This window comes from Crocodylus siamensis, chromosome 1 (assembly GCF_052110815.1).
Source record: "Crocodylus siamensis isolate JL-2025a chromosome 1, ASM5211081v1, whole genome shotgun sequence".
NCBI lineage: Eukaryota > Metazoa > Chordata > Crocodylia > Crocodylidae > Crocodylus > Crocodylus siamensis.
In genome coordinates, this window is record NC_143395.1 from 371,630,658 (window position 1) to 371,655,615 (window position 24,958).

A 24,958-nucleotide genomic window follows, 5' to 3' on the forward strand; every position below is an offset into this window, starting at 1 on the left:
ATATCACCATAGCAATGCACTATAATGATGGAGCCCATTGCTACCATGACATAGCAATGGCATCATGGTTTTTGCCAGTGGATACTACAGCAGAATGGCACGATGCTACAACACTGTAGCATCTTGTGTAGACACCCCCATTATGAACTAAGTTGGCATTCGAGTACTTAGGAAAGATGGAGAAGTCATGAGGATTTATCAAAAGCTTTCTATATAAAATATCAAACTCCATTATAACCCAATAAAAGGTATAGTACGTAAGATGATATTTTCCTCACATAGGTGCACAATACCACATTTCCATGTATCACTATGAAATGACAGGAGGGAGACATACAAAGGAACTTTTATTTCCCTTTGTTACCCAGGTGCTGGTCCAATGATGTCAGTCATGCTTTCTGGGGAAATGATGTAGCATCTTGAGTCCACTCCTCTTTATTTACAGAAAACCCCCAAAACAAACCTATGGTCCTTTTTCTCTGAACAAATTAGGAATCCAATGTCAATTTTACTACTCCGTGTTCCAAATATTTTTCCAACCTGTTCTCTCCTACAAAAAACTATCAGTTTCTCATGGTTGTGATGTGAGAACTGCTCTGTTTCTCTGTGGCTTTCTACTGCAATCTCTATGTGCTTCTGAGCTTTGTCTGGGTACATTTGTTCACACATTCCACCAAAGCAATACCCAGTCCTTTAAGTTTGTATTCAGTCTGTATAGAGACCCCACTTTGCACATAGTTCAGTTTTTGACTTCCTTTATATACTTCCTTTTTTCAATGGCAGCTCCTATTGCCATTGACGGGCTTAAAAAGCTTCTTGCCTTTACCCAGAGTGAGGGACTTCTGTTATTTTCCCCCCATCTAAGTGGGGATTTACAGAACCGCAGCATAAGAATACATTAAAGTATTTAAAAGAATTAACGTTAGGTACATGTAGCTTACAAAGAAAAATTGTACTTTTTGTTTTTGACTATTTCATTCACTACCACCATCTTCATTTAAACTGATACCTTGAAAAGTACTCTGGAATTGTAGCAAAACCCCCAGCTTTTCTTTTTTTTTCTTTTTTTCTTTTTAAATGCATTCCCTCTCCTGCCCCAACCATTTCAGACTTTTTCTCTGCCCTCTCTATCCTTTATAAGTGATTACAAGTAGTACTAGATAAGCTAAGTTGTTGTATACTATTATTGTAATAAGCCCTTTTTTATGTATTGTAAATAGTGTTCTATTATTTTTGTATTGATTTGTACTGATTTATATTGTATTATATTGTATTCCTATCATTTGTGCATTGATTGTTATTGTGTCATATTAATATTGTTTGGTTTAAACCTGTGTCTGTAAAGTGATGTCAAGTATCCATTCCCATCTTGTTCCCATTTTGTCCCATGCCCTGTTGTGTAAGTATGTTGCAATTCTGTAACCTCTCCCATGTAAATTGGTTTTCCTTGAATGCCTGAAACAAAAGAGTGAATCGATGCGTGAAACACAATGATAGCAGGACCACCTACTAAATCATCTCACCATCAAAACCAATACCTGGACCAATGACCCAGCCATTGGAACCACCCTCAGCATTCAAGAAACAAAAGACAAGGCAACCCACCATCGTGCCAAGGCTGCACATGCTCAGTATGAACATCTGGAACCTTCTTGAACAGGGATGACCTTGCCTGGACAGGCCCTCCCCATAGGAGATCATAGGTAGTTTGCCCCATAAAAAGAGGTAGGTAGTGAAGACCTACTCCCTGGGATGCCATCTTCACCTGGACCAGAGCTGCTCCATGTCATGCTGCCTATCAACCCAGAGCCCCTGCCTGTGACCCTCCTCTGGACAACAGCAGCTGGACAAAGACCCCAACTGGCCATCAAGGACCTCCTCCCAGCCTGGATAAGTAGCTATCACCCCCACCCTCTCTTCAACCAAGGACTTGGACTCTGTTTCTCTTCCCTACCTGGACTCCGACCCTTCCACTCAGTCTCTTTCTCCTGCTACCATTGTGCGAGTGTGTGTGGGAGTGCTTGTGTGAGTGTGTGTAGGAACCAAGCTATATAGTATAGTGTTCATTTAATAAAACTCTTATTTGGACCCCGGAGTTGGGTTTTGCTTTACTAGAGTTCCGGCCCTGCTCCAGTCTCTGCTCCTCGCACCTCTAACGTCTGTCTCATTTCTCCCTCTCCTGCTCCTGGCTCACCGCCACCTTCAGCATCTGTCCTATGCTCCTGTGGCTCCAGCTGTCCTGAGCTCCTCTCTGCCTGAAAACCCCTGTTTGTTTGCTATTGCCTCATCTCCACTGCCTTTTCCCCTGATGTCTGCCACTTTATTGCCTTGTACCCACTGCCTTTTCCCCTGATCTCTGCCACTTGCTCTTTAGTTACCAAACACCCCAAGCATAGGTACCCCAAACACGCACACATACATACTATACCATCCAAGTTAGGAACTCACCTGTGTTTATGTGTAGGTGGGTGGCATGTGTGTGAACTGGTGAATATACATATATGTATATATGTTATCGTGTGTGTGATATATGACTTAGTAATCCATGTATGTGTATTGGGTGTGCAGGTATTCACAATTGATTTTTGTCTAACTTTTGGTGTGTATAGTGTGTAGGTGCTTGAATTGGTGATCTGTGCCATGCATGTGCCTAGCCTGGTAATTCTGGATGTGTATGTGCCTGAATTGGTTGCATGTGTGCACACACCTTGTGGGGGTGTATGCACCTAGAGTGTCTGTGTGCACCTAATTCATTTTTATGTGTGTGTATGTGCAGTTGTACACCATGTCCTCCTGTCTAACAGTGTGGTATTGAGATCCTGAGCATTGGCCTGCCCACATAGGGCAACAGAATGAATTAGAAACTAGAATACAGATGCACTTCTCTGAATTATTTTGTGTTACCAGTTGAGCAGGCAGGCTGCTTCTGCAAAAAATGAAGTCTGTGTGCGCTTTTTAAGATACAGTCCAAAACATAGCATATTTACTGTAATTCAAACTAGAAGTAACAAAAGAGGATTAAGATGACATCCATTATTTATACTACCATGAAACATAGGAATCTTTTTCATAGAGTAGGATTTCATCATGCTAGATGCTGGAACATGGACACGGACATGCACAAACAACAGTCCCTGTCCAAAATTGATGACAATGTAAGCATAAGACAGGACATACTGGATGGACACATAGGGCGCTTCCAGATGAGCATGCATGTGCCTCTTGCAGCATCTCAAACCCCTTTGAGATGCTGCAAGAGGCACATGTGGGAATGAAAAAATGTTCCCTGTGCTGCAAGTTTGCAGCATGCGAACAAAATTAGACCCCTAGATATGGGGTAAAAAAAATGCTCTCCAGAACAGCAGAGCAAGGCATGGTCCCATCTAAGCAAATGCAGGAGTCAGTCCTTCAGAAGAGATGCTCTGATTTTGGCCAGAGCATCTCTGTGGTGCTCCAGCTGCCCCTGGCACTATCCAAGGTAAGTTAGGGAATGGGGTGGGTGGGAGTTATGGGTATGGGTGTTTGTGATGAGTAGCAGGGGAATGTTGGGGTGGTGTTGAGACTGGAGGGGGTTCTTGGGGGCTATGGGGAGTGAAGGGGGGTGGGGAGCGGTGGGGAGGGAATGTCCCAGTGGATAGGGACATGAAGGCGCTTGAGCGGGGGCTGGCACATGCCTGCCCTCCCACCCAGCCCCCATGATGCCAACGGCAGCGGGCCTGTGGCTCTGCTACAAGCACATTGGGCAGTGTGACAGTGCTGTGTGACCCAGGCTCCTACATGCTGAATGGTCTGGCCTGGCCCGCTAGTGCATGGCCTTGGATGGGCTGGGTCCTTTCAGCATGTAGGAGTCTGGGCCACACAATGCTGCATCATTGCCCACCTATGCCTGCAGCAGAGCCACAGCCACACTGCCTGCTGGTGCTGGTGCCACGGGGGCTGAGTTGGGGGATGCATGTGGAAGGGCCACAGGGTGGCAAGGGGGGGGGGGCAGTGAGTGGCCAGAGCTGGTGGTGCATGGCAGCTGCGGTGGAGCTAGTGGTGCATAGCAGGACCTGGTCCAGCTCACTTGTCTGGCTTTGCACCAGAGTGGGTTGCATGGCTCCTGTGCAACAGCACACTAGCTGTGCAGCCCAGGCCAGATCGGGCCAGCAGGGTACATTTTCCATGAGGCTCAGGTACACCCGACCAGCGGGGCCTGCCTGGAGCAGGTTGCACGCCTGAGCCTCATGGAAAAGGTGCCCCACTGGCCCAATCCAGCCCAGGCCATGCAGCTAGTGTGCCTTTGCACAGGAGCCATGCAACCCACTCTGGTGCAAAGCTGGACTAGTGAGTTGCGTGGCGCTGGGTTGGGTCCTGCCATGCGCTGCCTTCCCACAGACACACTAGGGCAGGCAGCACTGCTGCCAGAGGCCAGACCTGGTGCAACATACAGGAACTGTGCACTGAGCCACAACAGGTCCTGCTGGCACTGGGGACACTCACACTGCCAGGCTAGCCTGGTTCCATGGCAGCAGGACCTGGTGCAGCTTGGTGCGTGGTCCCCACCAGACCCTGCCATTGCAGTCCATGCCGGCGCATGGTCCCTGCTGCAGGAGGTAAGTTATGTGCCCTGTGTGGGGTGGCTGTGGCCCTGAAGGGTGACTGGGACCCTGTATGGATGGGGGAGCTGTGTCCCTGCAGGGTGCATGGGACCTTGCATGGGGGTGGAGGCTGTGGGCCTGCAGGGTGCCTGGGACCCGGTTGGGGATAGCGGCTGTGGCCCTCTGGGGGGGGAGCTGGGGCCCTGCAGGGGGGGCAGTCCATGTGCTGTGTGTGGGGGGCTGTACCCTGTGGGGGCCAGGGGACCCACCCCTTTTGAGCAGTCCCCCCACAAGGCCCTCCCACACCCACAGTTCCCCTGCAATTGCCCCACACCTACCTACACACGAACCCACATCCCTCCACACCCATCCACACACCCACCCACCTTCCTCCCATACCCCTTCCCAGCCCCTTCCTGCAAACCCCACACCACACCATCACACACCCATCATGTGCAAAGAAAACCAAAAGCACACATTCACACATATATATATTTAAAATCAATTTTATTATGATGATAGAGACACTGGTAGGCTTCAGAATTGCCTTTAACATTGTAAATATACCAATAAAGCATTGCCCAACTGAGTGATCCCTCTCTCTCTCTCTCTCTCTCTCTCTCTCTCTCTCTCTCTCTCTCTCTCTCTGTGTGTGTGTGTGTGTGTGTGTGTGTGTGTATAGAGTGGGCTATCCTAATTGTGGAAGAACATGGATTTTAGGGTATCTTAAAAAATGTATTTGGGATGCTGCTGCAGCAGTCCAGCTGGCACAAGGGGTAGTGTCCCCAGATACCAATTGGCTGGGCTCCAGAAGCATCTGTCTATTTGTAACATTCAGAAATACTGTGGGTCCTAAGGTCCACCCAGCTAACAAGTAGCCCCTTATTGTATGTGGGCTAATGGGTTAATGTTACAACAAAATACATGGGACAACTACTGAAAAAAACAGGATAACAATGTCATGTGGGTCAAAGGGTCAAAACATGAAAATAAATACACCTGAGGGGAACACCGAGCAGACCCCCAGGCTGCACCCACCAGTTGTCAAAGGTATCCAAGGAGCTGGTGCATGCCGCCTACTGGTGCTCTTCCCAGAAACGTGCATGGACAAGTGAGAGGGAAGTGGCTTTGCAGTCTCTGGGCACTTTACCAGCCAGAGCCTCTGTTCTGGTCAAGTACGGGGCCCACTTGGCCAGGGCCAGGAGGAAGTTGACCAGGAGGCTCTGGGACTTGGTGGGGCCATGGATGGGGTGACCAAAAAAAAAAGGTGGGGATGAAATTCAACCAGAACCTCAAAAGAAGTTTCTAGAGGTGGAAGGGGAAGGGCTTCAGCCTGACGCACATGAGGGTTATGTGCGCCAGGGTCTCCTGCCCACAGAAGGGGCAGGAGACCAGGGTGTCCATGAAGCTTGCCACATGCACACCCGTGGTGAAGGCTCCATGGAGAATCTACCAGCTGAGGTCCCCAGTGGCTTGTTGGATAAGAGCAGACTACAAATTCAACCAATGGGGTGCCCCAGAAGCTCCTGAGAGAGAGTAGCCCTGAGCTGCTTGCTAAGGCAGTTTTTTTATACTGCTGGAGCCAGCACAGGTGCTGGCCTCAGGCTCTGGCTTCCCCTGGCTACAGATCGGGGAAGAACCAGGCAGGGTTATTTTGCCCCAGGTGGCACAATTTGCTCCACAATAAAGTGCATGTCCAAGCACATGCATTGAGACAAAAAGCCCCAGCTCAAATTTGCTCCACTTCTATTTGAACTGCTGCAAGCGCACATGCTTGCGTGTGTGGACAGACCCATATAGGGAAATATAAGGCAAAAATGAGACAAGACTGGTGAGAACATAAGATGATAGTCATAGCACTTTGGCAGCCCAACTGTTTTCAAGTTGTATGCAGGCAATAAAGCAAAGTTGAGTGTTATGGATCAGAATAAGAAGGAAGCTTTGTGGATGTTAACAGGCTGTTCATGAAAGTGCTTGTTTGAAAATATAAAAAGTCTGTCACACAAGGTAGCATCAGGGACTGAATGGAGGCTAAGGCTGACCTTCTAAGACTGAATAAGAGATGACTGTTTTATTGGGAGAATTTGAAAAGGACTGACATCAGAATACCCTAGAGGCCACTAAACTGAAAAATCCATTATTTGTGGATCCCTAATCAAGAAGTGCTTAGAGGACATGATCATCTAATATGACAGAGAGTTCCCCTGGAAAGAGGGCACTGGAAACAAAACAAATAACTTTATCAAACTGTTCCAGTTATGACAGATGTTTTTCAGCTTATTCTTTTTTACAATAATAATGTGTTTGTCATGCAGTCTAATCCACCTTTACTTGTTTGCTTGTTTGATCTACTCTCACATAGACACTTACAGTGCTTGGTGTGGGATGTATTTGTGCCAGACTGAGTCTATTTGATCTTGGGAATTAAACATTCTTATACTTGGATGGTAACCACCAGGTACTGTGGTTGCAAGCCAAGGAGCAAATGACAAACCACAGTAGCTGCATGAATTGCAAGACTCCATTTGGCCCCATTCCTACTAGTGACCTAAAAGGTTACAAATATTAACAAATAAAAGGTTAAGAAAGAATGTGTTTATTGTTGACTGTGAGGTTTTTTTCTTCATTATTCTTATTCTGTAGCAATTCTTTAGTCTGAAAACTTATGTTAAGCTTTTTCCACACAGTTTTAAATGAAGACAACATATTCACTGATGTTTGACATTTTTCAGTTGTATTCTGATTGTTTATTAAAACATTAATATGAAACTCAAAGGCTGCACTTAAACTTGGAGCATATAGTAGGCCTGTGCAAGTGGCTAGTATTCAATTTGGATTTGGTCGATTTGGTAGATTTGGGGGAAGGTGATTCAATTTGGTGATTTGAATCACTGTCCCGAATCGATTCAGCTGAATCTAATTCAGAGATTCGGCTGCTGCTGAATCTCCGAAACTCTGAATCAACCAGGCCCATCCCCTGCAGCTTAGCAATGGCTACCTTACCTGCCCCAGCTCCTGGCTCTTTGTAAAAAAAAAGCCCTGGCTCACCAGGTGCTGCCAGGCAGGGGGGTGATCCCTGCTGCCCCCCACTGCCCCGCACTCCATGGGGAGCTCTGCATGAGCTCCCTGACCCCTCCGCACTCCTCCAGCCCCTCCATGGGTGCCCCACCTGGGCCAGCTGTAGCCCTATTCTCCATTTTTTTTCTTAAAGGGCCAGAGCTGGCCCAGGGAGACATCTGTGGGGGGGCTGGGGGAGTGAAGAGGGTGTCAGGAGGTTGTGACTGAGTCCCCCATGCAGTGTGGGGCAGTGGGAGGCAGCAAGGACCACCCCCTGCCCAGCAGCACCGGGGCTTTTCTTTAAAGGACCAGTAGCTAGAGTTGGCAGGGCAGCCATGAGGGGCTGGGGGAGTAGGGGATCTCAGGGGGCTGGCAGAGGTCTCCCCATTTTCCCAGCCCCACCTTCCCTGTCCCTAGTACTTACCAGCTTGGAGTCTGGCTAAAGCTCCCTGCTGCAGCCACTGGGGATTGTCCGAATCATCAAAGCTCTCCAAATCTTTTCCAAAGATTCAGAAAGCTTCAAATCGATTTGGACCTTTAAATTCATCCCCTGATTTGATTCAGATTCAGAGATTCAGCCACTGAATTAGGCCGAATCTCCTCCATAGTGAATCGCCATCCAAAGTTTCGCACAGCCTTAGTGTACAGTGAAACATAACTTTTAAATGTATTGTATGCATTTATTAATGCTGAGACTTCTGCTTCTCCACCATCCTTTTATATGTAATAGGTGAAGTCCTACTAGACCATTCTATCATATGGATATAAGATATATTTAACTTATTTTTTTCTCGCAGTTCTAAGAGAATTTTACAGATTGAACAAAAGAACTACAGATTTACTAGATTTAAACAATCAGCTTTCATAGTACCAACCCTCAGAAAAATAAAAACTAATGTTGCTTAGAAAAGGAAAAGCTGCAACAAAAAGAATAGGATGAGGGTTTCAAAAGTGCTCAGCAGTTACCTAGCACTGCTGCCAATCAAGTCAATCATTGAAGTCAATACTTCTTTTCAATGTTTCATTGATTTCAATGGAAAGAGAGAGTTAGACCAAAAGATAGTGGTCCCAACACACTTAAGAAATCCTCTTCAAATCAAATTATATACAGTACACTGAAGCTCTTATTAGTCAAGAGCAGAAATGAATACAGCTGAAACTAATATACCAATGTAATATAAATATCTTATTAGTCTATGAAAGAATAGAAGACATGAGGATCTGATACTACTAATATATGTGTTGCAGAATATGGTTAGGAGCATGTCTGGTCACACTAGCAGTCCACTAATGGCCTATTCCTAGAAGCAGCTACTACAAAAGAAGCAGCTGAAGTCAATGCTTTCCCCTGTAAATTTGTTCTAATTTTTTCCATCTCAAGTGAGTGATGGCGGGTGATACCCACTCTTAAGACATGTTTACAACCTCATTTCTAGCTTTGGCCGTATGGAGGAATAGTAGTGGGTGCTTCTTGGCAGAGCTTTCAGAAGTGCCACAGAAACAGTATACACCTCAGTGCCAATGCTAACACTAACCACTCTGCTATCCTTCCCCCTTTCAGATGAATTTTAATAGAAGTATCACACAAAGAAATGAAGGATTGGAAAGGAAACAAAAGCATTGTATTTCTATTCTCATTTCTTATTACAATGGATTCTTCAAGATGTATTTAAAAAAACACTTCTTATTCAGGCAGAACTTGAAACTTGTTTTTTTTGTTTTGTTTTTTAAATATATCTTTCTTCACTGTGGCTGCTGGGCTTTGAATATTCGTTCTCGAGCGACCTTTGCCCTGGTGGTAAATGTAGGGCGTCCTACGGGCTCGCGTCATTGACCTAGCCTCCCCCCTTCTCTTCTGCCACGACTTGTTGTTCCTCAATGGACGGGGTTGGTCGTCGGGTTTGCTCAGTGGCCTGTGGTTCACCTGGCAGTCATTCATGGGGCTCCGCCACCCCTACACCCTGGCCTCACACCCCCTTGTAGATGTTATTCTTCCATTGACCTCATTCTCTCATGTGGAATCGCGTCCCATGGCTTGTTGCTTGCGTGCTCGTTACCTACAGGTAGGTTCTCCCATGACGGCCTGCTCCCTCTGCCTTCCCTGACTCCACCTCTTCTTCCAGGGAAACACAAAGAAAGACTCCGAGGCTCTCCCTCAGCCCCGTTCCTTGGGAATACTCGCTATACCCTCTACCCTTCCTCTTCACTCGGGGCAACAAAACAGAAAATCATCAACAAAACACTAAAGTGATGGGCCACTTCCTGGCGTGACTATGCCCTGGCCCCTTACTACTCTTCCCCTTACTCTAGCTTGAGGATGCTTCTCTTACTGCCCATCACCTCCGGGATTCCTTCCTGTTTTTTCATCAACCCAGCCAAGGCTGGCAGTGATACCTGTCCAGATTGTAACCCCTTTGGGGCTTTCCTCCTGGTCCTCCCTTTTGGCGTGGCTCCCTTCTCGCCCTGGTCATCCCAATACTCCCACCTGGCACCTGTTCAAGCATCGGCTGCATCTCTGGCTCCTTCTTTGAGTCCAGCATGCCTGCTGCTCACCTGCCTCTCCAGCTGTGCTCCTGACAGGGTGCTCTGCCCCACACTGTTTGGGTCCACCCCCAGCTCTTCGGGCTCTGCGGGTTCCATGGGGAAGGTCCTCTTCCCTCCCAAAGATGGCTGCAGCCCCCTCTCCTTGCTGCTCTCTCCTCCTTCTCTTTCCACAGCACTGGCCGCCATTTTTATCCCCGCCTGCCGCCGTTCATGGCTGATGTTACCAGACAGCCTTAATTAAATAAAGAGGTGGCTGATGAGCTGCGTGGGCTCTTCTCTCCGCCCCTCTGTGTTGCATCTCCTGCCGGTAAGTGTTTATCATCATTTCTACCCTCTCTTTCCCTGGGACATTCACAAACATCTTTTTGACAAATAATTTTCAAGTAAATTTACCTGTTTCTGCAAAGCAATAGAAGTCATTTCATGTGATAATTCCAGGAAAAATATTATACTTGAGGCTGATCTTCATAATCTTTTTGTAGTGAAATGTTCTGAGAAGGACAACACTAACAGCACAGGGCTTCTTAGTATAATTTTTGAAGTGGTGAATTCTCCCAGCATTGGGAACTGTTAAGTACTCAGAATCTCTGAAGAAAATGAGGTTCCACAGATTATTGGACTGGTTCATCGATAATAATTTGCCCTTGGCACTTTGAAAAAAATCAGGCTATATATTTAACTAACTCAGTACGAATATAGATATTTAACTTGAGGCATTTAACTGGGGGAAAGGGAAGACGAGGGCGGAGGAAGCATTGGACTGCCAAACCAAGCAACACTCACAAGTACAGCCCAGCCTAGGCTGATAAGTGGAAAATATACACAGGTAAGTGACAGGGGCCAGGATAATGTTGAAAGTAGGGGGCCAGAGCACACATCCACAGGAGGCCTCAAATGCCTCTACACAAACACTCATAGTATGGGAAACAAGCAAAAGGAACTTACCGTCCTGCTAGCTGACACCAACCCAGACATAGTGGGGATCATTGAAACATGGTGGGACCCAATGCATGACTGGGCAGTGAATATCAAGGGCTATAGGCTGTACAGGAGGGATAGCACAGGGAGGAAAGGTGGGGGCATGGTGCTCTACATTAAGGAGGAATATACATCCTCGTCAATTAGCAAAGAATCAGAGGAGGGGCACTCTGAAGTGCTCTGGGTTAGAATACAAGGCAGTCGAGGGGAAAGAGACTTAATGGGGGTCTACTACAGACCACCCAACCAAGGGGAAGAGCTAGACCAGAAATTCTTAAGTCAGCTCACAGAGGTAGTTAGGTCAAAGGATGTGGTCATCATGAATGACCTGAACTTTCCAGACATCTGCTGGGGAGAGCAGTCAGCCAGGTCTGACTGCTCACGTAGGTTCCTAGCCAGAATGCAGGACCTCCATCTAACCCAGGAGGTGCACAGCCCCACGAGGGGAGACACCTTGCTGGACCTGGTGCTGGCCACCAGTGATGACCTGGTGAAGGGGCTGAGAGTGCTCGACCACCTGGGCAACAGTGATCTTCGCCTGCTGGAATTCACCATCCAGTGCAAGGAGGCAAAGGCCTGCAGCAAGGCAGCAGCCCTAGATTTCAGGAGGGCGGACTTCAGTGAGCTAAGGAGAATAGTCAGGGAAGCACTGAGGTCCCGGAGGGGAGGGAAGCCAGGTGTTCAAGAAGAGTGGTCACTCCTTAAGGAGACGATCCTTGAAGGCCAAAGGGAGGTAATCCCAACACGGATCAAAGAGGGTAGGAGGTCGCAAAAGCCCCCATGGCTCACCAAAAGCATCCGGGAATGTCTCCTAGCTTAAAGGGAGGCGTACACCCAATGGAAGGGAGGAGCCATCACCGTGGAGGATTATACTGCGGTTGCTCGGGGATGCAGGGGCGCAGTCAGGAAGGCCAAGGCGGAGTTGGAACTGGGACAAGCTTCCCAGATCAAGGACAACAACAAGTCCTTTTTAAAATACGCTGGGGGCAAAAAGAAGGTTCCGGGTAATGTGGGACCCCTGCAGGACACGATAGAAAATTTGGTCGTCACACCAGATGACAGAGCCAACATATTTAATGATGTCTTTGCCTCCATTTTCCTGAGCAGAGACCGGAACAGCCACCCCCCCTCTAGACCCCCTTCAGACCACAGGAGAGGTGCACCTAGGCCAAGGGTTAGTGTGGAACTAATTAGGGAACTTCTGGAGGGACTGCATGTATTCAAATCAGCTGGTCTGGATGATCTCCACCCTAAAGTACTAAGAGAATTGGCTGAGGTCACTGTGAGACCCCTCGCACGGCTTTACGAGCACTTGTGGTGTTCTGGTGTGGTGCCCGAGGACTGGAAGAGGGCCAATGTGGTTCCCATCTTCAAAAAGAGGAGGAAGAAGGACCCAGGGAACTATAGGCCAGTTAGTCTTACCTCAGTCCTGGGCAAGCTTCTTGAGAAAATTATTCTTGCACATATCCACGAGGGGCCAGCAGGGGAGATTATGCTTCAGGGCAATCAACATGGGTTCATTAGTGGCAGGCCCTGTCAGACCAACCTGGTGGCCTTCTATGATCAGATCACCAAATCCTTAGATGTAGGGGTAGCAGTGGACATAGTCTTTCTGGACTTTCAGAAGGCCTTTGACACTGTCTCTCACCCTGTTCTCATTAAGAAACTGGGGGACTGTGGTGTCAACACCCACACAGTCAAATGGGTCACCAACTGGCTAGAGGGCTGCACCCAGAGAGTGGTGTGGATGGGTCATTTTCAACCTGGAGGGATGTGGGCAGTGGGGTTCCACAGGGCTCGGTCCTCGGGCCCGCACTGTTCATCATCAGTGACTTGGATGAGGAGGTAAATAGCACCCTGCTCAAATTTGCTAATGACACTAAGATGTGGGGGGATGTGGGCACACTAGTAGGGAGGAATAGGCTGCAATCAGATCTAGACAGGTTACAGGGGTGGGCGGATGAGAATAGGATGGGATTCAACACCAACAAGTGCAAGGTGATGCACCTGGGGAGGAACAACCAGCACCATGCCTACACCCTGGGGAGCTCCCTTCTCATCAGTACAGAGGCAGAAAAGGATCTTGGAGTCATCATTGATGCCAAGACGAACATGGGCTGGCAGTGTGGGGATGCAGTCAGGAAGGCCAACTGCACTTTGTCATACATCCACAGATGCATCTTAAGCAAGTCCAAGGAGGTGATACTCCCCCTCTACATGGCACTGATCAGGCCCCAGCTGGAGTACTGCGTTCAGTTCTGGGTGCCGCACTTCAAGAGGGATGTGGACAACATGGAGAGGGTCCAGAGGAGGGCCACTTGCATGATCAGGGCAGCAGGGCAGGCCGTACGAGGAGAGGCTACGGGACCTGAACCTGTTCAGCCTCCAAAAGAGAAGGCTGAGGGGGGATCTAGTGGCCTGTTACAAACTAGTCAGAGGGGACCAGCAGGCACTGGGGAAGTCCCTGTTCCCCCACACGCTACCAGGAGTGACCAGGAATAACCGTCACAAGCTGGCAGATGGTATATTTAAGCTAGATATCAGGAGGCGCTACTTCATGGTCAGGGCGGCTAGGATCTGGATCCAACTTCCAAGAGAAGTGGTGCTGGCTCCTACCCTGGGGGTCTTTAAGAGGAGGCTAGATGTACACCTTGTTGGGGTAGTTTGACCCCAGTACTCTTTCCTGCCATGGCAGGGGGTCAGACTCGATGATCTGCTCAGGTCCCTTCCGACCCTAGAAACTATGAAACTATGGAACTATGGAAGTTGTTGCTTAATTTACTGTCCTGTTTTTCCATCATCTAGTGAAGTGCAAAATAGCATATACAAAAAGCACAAACTCATGCTTACCATTTATTTTCATAACATAAAAAGTATCATTGACCTAGAAGCTCCAAATATTTAGATAACTTAATAGTATTCCTAATGAAACTGACTGAAAAAGGGGGGAAATGATATGTGTTGTCATATTTTATTTTAAGTTGCATCAAGCTCATATACAATTGTAAAAAAAAAAGTAAATTGTAGAAGAAAAAATGTGTAGTTTTCCAAAATTTGAAATAGCAAAATTTGGACACTTTCAATGAGCTGTAGTGTAGAAATCTACTGAAATAAGATAATTAGTCTTATTATGCATTGAACAACAATGTGTTTTTATCTTTTAAATTATATATTTAGACAAATAATTTGAAATTATCACACCAAACTGAAAATTAGTTTTCTCAGCCTGTCACATATGATTAGTGTGGTCCCACCTTCCATGAGGTGGAGCCAGACCAGGTTGCCCCGTGCATCATCTGCATATAAATTTTTGGAGCATCCCAGCCATCATGACAAGAACATCCAGTTCCGTTCATGAGTGGGGGAACTAATTAGCATGTGCATCCTTTGTGTGTGTGTGGGGGAGGGCATTATCCGGAGTATACACAAATGCTGAACAGTGCTGACCTATAGGGTCACAATGACCAATGAACTATATGGTAAATGATGAACTTTGGATTGATATCATGCATAGTTTGTATGCTATATAAGTAGGTACAAAAGTACTGCTTAAAAGTGTGTTTATAGAATAGCGTGACAGGGAGCCATCTTGAGGCTAGTCCAAGCATTGGTCTGTCTAGGGTAGTCTGCCCCCGTGACTCTCCTGCCATGCCTTTGATGTAACTGTCACAGGGCACTAAGGAGCCTGCTCCTTTAAGGGCAGAAACTGCCTAGAGAAAGGGCCCTAGGAGCCACACAGAAACCCCACGGGCCCAACAGCCAGCTATCAAGGGAATTAGCCTGCATCTGCACCTGGTCATCTGACCAGAAGGCAGGGCCCTGGCCCATATAAGCCCCAGGGCTGGGACTGAAGGCAATTATGACCCTGGCAGCTGCCAGGGGGAGTGGAGTTCATGTAGAAAAGCTCCACAGAGATACCTGGGTGCCTGTGCTGCTGCTGGTGAGACTAAAGTATCCAGCTGCTATGTTATAGCCCAGGGGCTCATATTTATGTTTTTGCTTTTAATCCAGAAGACCAGACTGAGGATATTGGGGAGGAGGAGGCTTCATTGGGGCACACGCCAGCGCCAGAGGGCACAGTGACAGGGGGTGAGCAGATCCCAGTGCCACAGGGTGTAGTTACTGAGGGTAAACTAAACTGAGGTCTCATCATGAGAGACTACATCTACATACCATCTGTGAGGCATGGGGCATGATAAAGAGGCAGCTTTAGAGTCACACATCTAGCTGTCTTGTGAGGCACTTCTTTAGAGAGGAACCAAGCAAAGTGTCTAAGAACCCACATGATTTAGTGGGATTAGTGGTTTAGTGGGATCCACCAGGACTGTGAAACCTTCCTATCTACCATCTATTATCTTAACCATCAAGACATGGCAAGCAAAAATAGAAGGTGCCCGGAGGGCGAAGCTGGCAAGGTCACAGGGCCCTAGGGGCATCACAGCCATTCCTAGGGACCCCACCCCATGACAAGTTAAAAAGTTGTTCCTAAGTGGGAGGCTACCCATTTAATGCCCTGATGACAAGGGTGTAATACACAGCTCTGTACCATTGCTACACAATGTCCCATTCCTCTCAGATGGCATCATTATATGCCTCCAGCCCTACACTGGGCCCCACAATATTCCTGGCTGACATTCAGACCCTGACCTGGTTTCCTCCTTCTCAGGTGTCCTAACCTTTGCCATCATTTGGGGCTGCAAACTCCCTAGACTCCTTTCTCTCTTGGCAGTGGCCCCCTCTGGGACCTTTGGCTTCGCAGGACCTGGCTATGCCTTTAGGCCAGTCAGGACTCTCTGGTCATTTCTCACTGTGGGCACTCATGCCCTTTGACTGTCCTGGTCCTGGCCCAAACATTGTCCAGTCAAGATTTTTCTGGTTAGGTTCTTGAACAGATAGCCCTCTCTCTCATATGGGTCTGTCTTCTTGGGCCTCTCCACACACTGCTATCACTCTGTGGGTCTTGGCCCTGTGCTTTTGTGTTGGGGTGTGCTCCCCTAGCCTTTCCCATCCACAGGGTCATCTGAAAGGCAGTGGAGACTGAGGCTTTCTGGCACTCCATACTCACCTTTCACTCGGGAGGCACTGGTGTGACATTTCCTGAGGACTGCCCCACCATGCCATCCAAATCCAACAGGTTATGCCCCAGGACCCATCTTCAAAATTTCTGGGTCTCTCAAAAAGCCCCTGTGCATACAGCTCCTCTCTGGGCTTGCCCTGAGCCCTCTACTTAGCACGTCATAGGCACTCAGCCCCCTTTTCAAGTTTCTGGACACTGCACTGGGTCCCCAGGAACCTTTTCCATCCCCATAGTTCCTACCCTGACCTCCAGATGCGCTGACTGGATAGCCTACACCAATCAGGCAGGCTTCTGGGTGCCATGTGACCCTCCTGATTGGGTCTGCTCCCAACTGCAGGCTGATATGCAGCCTGCTCAAACCCACAAATATCTACACTAAAACGTGCATCAGTTTTTAAAAAAAGATAAACTGCATTAATTAATCTGTCAGTGTTTTCAAATTTGCCCCTCATTTCCATGTGGTCAGGGAGAGCCAAGTCTGAAAGTATGGGGAGGGGAGGAGCAGAAGAGGCTGCAGGGGGAAGAAGTTGGGAGGTCAGAGGGCAAGGGGCCACCTGACCCCCTCCAAATTTATTTTCCCTGCTGCAGCAGTGAGAAGGGACAAAATCAAGGCAAACCTCCAAAAATTAGATTCTATACCTGGAAAATTATAACAAATTTATCATTTGTCCTTGTATAGACTCTAAGTATTGGGGGATTACCTTATAACAGGTTAGATCAATGGGCAGAATGAAATAGGATGCAATTCAACAAAGATAAGTACAAGGTATGCCACCTAGGGAGGAAGAATCCCCAGCACACCTATAGGTTGGGGGATGACTTCCTTAGCAACTGAGTGGCTGAGGGGGATCTTAGAGTAATAGTTGACTCTAACATGAACATAGCCGGCAGTGTAATGAGACCATCAACAAGGCCAATTGCACCTTGTCATGCATTAGTAGACATATGACCAACAGATCTAGAGAGGTGATGCTCCCTCTCTATGCAGCATTAGTCCGGCCAAAGTTGGAGTACTGTGCCCAGTTTTGGATGCCACACTTCAAGAGGGACAGGGAGAATCTGGAGAGGATTCAGAGGAGGGCCACTCACATTATTAGTGGCCTCCATGAAAGACCCTACGAGGGGAGGTTGAGAGATTTGGATCTCTTCAGCCTTCACAAGAGACATCTGAGGGGAGACCTCATAGCAGCCTATAAGTTTATCAAGGGAGGACAACAGGGAACTGGAGATGTGTTATTTACCAGAGTGCCCCTAGGAGTAACTAGGAATAATGGGTGCAAACTGTGGAGACTAGATTCAGATTAGATATTAGGAAGAAATTTTTTACAGTAAGGGTAGCCAGAATCTGGAATGGGCTGCCAAGAGAGGTGGTATTATCACCTAATTTGGAGGTCTTCAAGAGGAGGCTTTATAGTCACCTGGCTGGGGTCATCTGACCTCAGTCCTCTTTCCTGCCAGGGGCAGGAGGTCAGACACGATGATCCTTTGTGGTCCCTTCTGACTCTACAACCTATGAATCTATAACCAGGCTTGTCATGTATTCAAGTAAATAAGTTATTTGCATTCCCAGTTCTTGCATGTGTTCCTTTATATATAAAATACAGCCAAATATTAAATGGTTAATTAATTATATTAAATATCTATTGAGGATACATTAACAGAAGCATGGCATGCAAGTCATGGGACTCGGACTCTATTCACCAATTTTAAAATATCAGATGTAGTATTTTGTCCAGTGTTGAGTGCCCTGCTAAGGAAAACATGGCCAAATTGGAAAGAGGAGAGTAAATCAAGAGCAGGTTACCTAAACATTAGTCTAGGATGATTCTACCTTGAGTCAGGGGTGGGGACTACATGACCTCCTGAGATTTTTTTTTATGATTTTCTCATTCTATGAAACATTCTTCCTATAACAGTTGTTAATGGCACCTGGATACAGAGAAAGAAAAAGACCCCACCAAACTACCAGCCTCATTATCATCCTTGAATTTTGTTTGATTAATTTTAAACCATTTATCCTATTTATGAAGGTAATTTTAAATCCTAATGTTATTTTGCATAGTGTTTGCTACCCCACCCAGTTTGGTGTCAAGCAAATTGAATGTGTAGGTTCATTTTTTTCCTAGAAGTTATTAATAAAGATATTAAACACAACAGTGCCTATGGAAAAACCCTCTGGGAGATCTAATTCGACACCTTCTCCAACTTTGATATTACAGTGATGATAACTGCTCTATAAGCATGATTTTCCAACCAGTTAAAATTGACCTTACAGCAGTTTCATATACAGTATTTCCTGAAATTACTTATGAGAAAGTCATGGGTGACAGTACTGACAACATTACAGCCTTACATCCATTGCTTTTTGTCCATCCATAAAACCTGTGTCTTCGTCGTTGAAGAAAAGTAGATTGGTTAGATAAAATGTGTTTTTGACACATCCATGCTGGTTTATTACCAATCACCTTTTGTCCCGTAGGTGCTTAGAAACATGGTCTGCTCTCCCATTAGGGATTTGATGCTATAGACTTCCAAAGGTATTTAAACACCTTGCTCCCATGGAAGATAGGTGCCAAAATGCTTCTGAGAATTTGGGTCCAAGAAACTTTCCAGAAGAGGTAAAAGTCCCACCTCCCCCTCCCCCACCAATTAACCCCTGCAAGAAATGCAGAGACACATGGTGGCAAGAGTCAATTGCTACAGTGGAAAAAAGAGATAATCATCAACATTTAAATTAGTAATCATAATAGTGTAAGGAAATGGAACACATTGATCAAAAAGGACACAATGGAAAATGCATGTTCACACCTGTAAACTACAGGTTATCAAACGTACTTAAAAAAGAGACTTAGTAAGCCATTTTCTCAGACTCAGTGTCATTGCAGTACTTTGTACTGAACTTGTTCCTTGGCCATTATGCCAATTAAGCTTTTGTCAAGGTGCCAGTTTTCCCTCTATTAGGATGCCTATTAAGTCTGCTCTATTTCATATTTCCTTGACAAACAACTTACAGTTCAACCTTCTCTGACTGAGATAAAGAGGCTGCACTAGCTAGAAGATTGCTGTTATGAATGTATTTTCTTTTAATACACACCAGACTTAAACTGCTAGATGCATCTATGCTTCCCTTTTATACTATGTATTGAGAGGTGGACGAAGGAGAGACAGTACTTGAAGGTAGATGGAACAGATCCTATTACTGCAATTAACATCCTAAGAAGAATAGATACATAGTTCTCAGACTGCTAAGCCACTATGAGCTAGATTTACAGAGTCCATTTTAGATAAGCAATCAGGCCAGGCTCACAAAGAAACAAATTTAGCTTCAGAAGGGTCGTTACAACTCCAAATGCTGCTATAAAACAGCATAGCAGATCAGGTCCAACTTGGCTTTTTGCTGCCAGGCAGCAGGACAAAACTTGGCATAGACCCTCAGTGCTAGAGAATCAGCCAGCAGTTGACTTTGCATGTAGGCAAAATTAATTCTGTCATGCTTTTTCTGGGGAAAGCGGAGACAGAGAAAGAGAGAGAGAGGGAGAGGCAGAATCCACAGCTGCTATGTCAGCCCCCAGCAGAAAACCTGTCATGAACTGGCAATCGAAGCACTGCCTGCCCACTCCATGAAGAAGGGAGGGAAACACAGTTTTTATACTTCATTAGCCTCACTTTGTTGAATCTGACTCAAATATTTGTGCATACAGTTTTGTACTCTATTTCCCTTCTATTAGCATCACATTTAAATATTCAACTGTTTGGGTGACTAATTTCACTGATAGTTATACATGCATGAATATGCCCCAACAACATATGTGAACTCTCTAATTTTGCTGCCATTTGCAGTATGTAGACATTGTGTCACACACTTGTTCCCAACTTACTCTCAGCCATGGTCCATCTAGTTATTTTGTAAGTTAGTTAGTGGACAATACCATGAAAGGCTTCATATGTAAAGCCGACTGCCGTTTTTACTACAGTATCCTAAAGGAACTATGTACAGAGATGCTGCTGCCACAGTCAGCATTGTCACCATGTACATGGAGATTCATTTCCTGGTGCTGCCTCCAAAATATTCCTGTCTGCAGCTTAAACTCCTCCAAATCCCAGGCATGTTCTCACCCTAATCAAGCAAAAAATACATATATATTTGCAAGCACTGGCTGTTAGTGATGGGGAGACTAAACTAATTTTATTTTAGTGATAACTTATTTTTGTCCCTTGTCTTCTCTGACTTCTTACAGACCTGAGATGTAGTTTACCATATCAGCGGGGCATATCTACATGCATATTCTGTGAAGAAAATTCAAGCTTATTAAAGTGCTCTCAGGCATATGTTTATACATGTGCCCCTGTTGGGAGCAAATTTTCTCCCAACAGGAACAGATCAGTTCAGGGGTGCTCGTGCCCCCCTACCCTGCTCTGCCCCTCTGCAGCAGCCACGGGGTGCTTCCCCACATGCCCCCTGGGTCTCCCTCAGTCCTGGCACTGCTTTCCCTTTGCATCTCCCCCATCGTCCCTAGCATTGCCCAGTAAGCCCTGCACATGTGTAGAAGCTGATGTTTACTGTATATTAGATTATGGTCTAATGGGCAGTAGTTTATATAGCATCTCTTGTAGATGCACCCAGTATCTACAACATTGCATGAGAATTCTTGCTCCCTAAAAGAGGAAGATGGGTACACCAGGGAAGAGGATGGAGAATTACCCCATGCCCAATTGCCAGGAGATAAGAAGATAAGAAAGGCATTTCAGCGCCTGCCATCACTGTTACGCATTGCAAAACTGCTTGAGTGCATGTCTGTGTTGGTTGCCATCATATATGACCAATGTGAGGGAAGACAGCTCACTCAGAGCCTCTCTAAGTTGAGAGGGTAGTACACCAGCCACCTCACTTTGTGAATCATCTCTACCATGTCTCTCTCAAATGTCAGCAAGTGTAATACGAAATACGCAAGCAGAACCCTAGCGGGTGAAAAAGCTCCACTTAGTGACCAGTTTCTATTATTTAACATGAATTTCTATATTCAGAAGTCTCAAGAGTAGATTGATTAACATAATTTGCTGCCAGCTGGAGAGGGTTCCAGCCCAGAGTTACATCAAAGCTGAAGTGATCAGGTTTTTCAGACACGTCTATAAATTTTTCCTCTTTTGTCCTTCCCAACAGTGCTTTCCCACCCCCATTCCTACTTTAAGCCATCATTTCACAAATGTACTTGAAATAAAAACCCTCATGCTCTGCCCACCTGCTTCTACCAGTAGCTGCAAAATGCTTCCCACGTTCCTGCTCTTAGCTATAATTAGCCCAAATATTTGATGTGCAAATATCCCCTCTCCTCTTTTCCTGCAGCCTTTTGTTTCACTTCTACATTCTCCCAGGAATGCTCTGAACGCACACTCAGGCCCAGTTTTGTTACTTCATCCCAGCGTTCGGTGCACACACCTGTAGGAGAAAAATGGCTATTAAAAGGCAATTTTATCTTCTCTCCCCTTAGTATTGGTCCTTAAGAATGCTCTGACTTGTGCATTTGGTGCTATAAATTGCAGTCACCCTCCATGGTGCTTTCCTGTCTGCTTTGAAGTGCTCTAAGCTGCCAGAGCGACAGAGCACATGCAGACAATGGGACACAAGCTTTGTGTCCATAATTAACTTAGTCCATAATGAGGTCCATAATTAACTTAGTCCAGCCTGGCTTGCATGGAATTGGACAAAGCGCTTCATTGTTGGCCCAGAATAAAGCTCCAAGTGATGATGTCAGCAGCCTCTCCTTCTCCTTATAAAACCTTAAGAAGATGATAAAATTCAGCAACAGAGTTGCCAGGAATGAACAGAGGGATGTGTTCATATTTTTTTGTTAGTAGTCTGTTTGCTTGAAAAAGAGTAACAGGCCAACACCAACATATCACTCCTTGTCTATGACATTCACAATCCCTTCCTGACCCCATCAATATGCTCTCCTACAGACCTGCAGAAGTTCTTACAAATCAGCCAGACTGCAGGCAGGGAAGAGAGTGCTTTGCTGCAATCTCTATACTCAGATGAGAAGAGCTACTGTGGTAGGTGTATGTAGTTCAGGCAACAAGGGCTGCTTTTCTTCCTCCTCCAGCCCATCAGCCCTCCCACTGCTTTCACTGCTATAGGGAGTCTGGCACCATGGAGCAAGAGGAAATGCAGAAGAAAGGTTGTGTCTACAGCTGAAGGGCTGAGTGGGATTGCGTTCTCCCCTGAAATCCTTCTACCCAAAGGTATTAGCTTTTAGTGCATGGCTGAGAAAAATAGCACCCACCATTGGCAGAGCACAAAGCCGTTCCATCTGCTGACAGGGTGAACTTAAGGGAAGCCAGGCCTTTTCTTCTCTCTTTCTCAGATTTCCTTAGGACAACTAATATGCTAAAAACAGTTTCTGTACCCAGAAGAGCCCATGGGTGCTTGCACACATGAGAAAAATTGGCCATTTTGTGGTTTAATTGCATCACATTGTACACATGCAAGGGTTTGGTTTGCAATGTAGCTATTTGTAAAGTTGCAGTGTTTGGCAGCTTCCCCCCTGCCCGTTGTGCAAGGGGTCCAAATCGTTTTTATTTTTTTGCAGAGCCTGGCCATGTCTCCCACAGCCAGGGGGTGAGCTGCCAGTGGGCCAAGCAGCCCCTGAGCTGAAGAGGGCCCTGGTCCTTCCTTCCACAGAGGCAGTGCCCCCTGGGGCTGCCCAAGCAGACTGCTAACAAGTAGGTGTTGTCCAACCTTGGGCTCAGTGAACAGTTGGATCGAGTTGGGTGCTGCCTCAAAGCTAGGGCAACATCTGCCTGGTAACCACCCACTCAGGTGGCCCTGGGGGGTGCCACTGCCATGGAGGGAAGGACCTGGGCCCCCTGCAACTCAGGGGCCTCTTGGTCCACTAGCAGCTCATTCCCCAGCCATGGGAGATACAGGCAGTCTCCAAAAAAAAAAAAAAAGGATCAGGCCCCTCCCCATAACAGTGCTGGAAGCCCCTAAATTGAAATAATGGGTTCTTAATTGTCACACTTAAAACCCACCATTTCAGTTTAAGGGACTAAACCCCCATCATGTGTACAGGCAGCCCATGACCTGAAGTTAGGCAGTTCTACTTCGCAAAGGCTGTGTAAGCTGTCTCTTGCTCTTTAGCCAGGGCCACAACCATCAGTCATTCTCTTGCTCTATCCATGGTATCACCACAATTTCCGATAACATGTTCTGTATTTGTAACGTCTCCCATAACTAAAGTACTTGCCTCGCTGATTCATTTGCTTTGGCCTTCTTCTCCATACTCTGCAGTCCCTCAGGCTCCTTCTGTTTTGCCATCACAGACTCAAGGTAAAGGCACATAATAAAACTGTGACACAGAAATCTGCTCAAGATTTTACTGTACAGTAAGTTTACTCCATAGCAAGTAACAGACACACAGCCAAGCTGCCTGCCTACAGTAGGCATTATTACAGTACCCAGACAAGAGCAATCAGCTACTCTCAGCTAAGCTGGCTAGGGGAACAGGCACCATGCTGGCACACCAATATAACTTACTCACTGGGCGTATAGTTACCTTTCACTTCTCACTGTTGTCAGTGCAGTGTGACTTACAGTAGCATAAAGTGTATCATGTATTCATTCCACTTTTACTACTGATTAAGGTAAGTTTGCTCCATAATAAATCTGTAGCATGCTCATGTCATCAGAGCTGTGTCACCCGTCACTGGAGATCTCTAACATCTTTACTAGCTAGACTATACCTCACCAGCTGCTGCTTTCTGGTTCCCTCCTTACATAGTGAAGACAGAAGTGGGAGGGACCTTGTAGATCTTCAAGTCCGACCCCCTGCCAGGGCAGGAGAAAAAAAACTGGGCTCAAATGATCCCAGCTAGGTAGGCATCAAGCCTCCTCTTAAAGACCCCCAGGGTAGGAGCCAGCACCACTTCCCTTGGAAGTTGGTTCCAGACTCTAGCCGCCCTGACCATGAAGTAGTTCTTATGGATGTCTAATCTAAACCTACTCTCCAACAACTTGTGGCCGTTATTCCTTGTTATGCTGGGGGCGCTAGGGGAAACAAGGTCTCTCCCAAACCCTTCTGGTCCCTCCTAGTGAGTTTATAGACTGTCACCAGGTACCCCCTCAGCCTTCGCTTGTGAAGTCTGAACAGGTTCAGGTCCCACAGTCTCTCATTGTAGGGTCTGCCCTGTTGTCCCTGGATCATGCGGGTGGCCCTACTCTGACCCTTTCAGTGTTGTCCACATCCCTCCTGAAGTGGGGCGCACAGAACTGGACACAGTACTCCAGCTGTAGCCTGACCAGTGTTGCATAGAGGGGGAGGATCACCTCCTTGTCCCTGCTAGAGATGCACCTGTGGATGCACGACAAGGTCCGGTTAGCCCTGCCAACCATGACCTCACACTGTTGGCTCATGTTCATCTTGGAGTCAGTAATGACTCCAAAATCCCTTTCTGCCTCCATTCTCTCAAGAAGGGAGTTTTCCATCTTATAAGTGTGCTGCTGGTTACTACTGCCCAAGTGCAGCACCCTGTACTTGTCAGTATTGAAATGCATACTGTTTTTGTTAGCCCACCCCTGTAACCTATCCAGGTCTTGTTGCAGTCTTTCCGTCCCTACTAGCGTGCTCAACTCACCCCAAATTTTGGTATCATCAGCAAATTTAAACAGGGTGCTTTTCACCCTGTCGTCCAAATTGCTGATAAAGAAATTGAACAGCTCAATTGA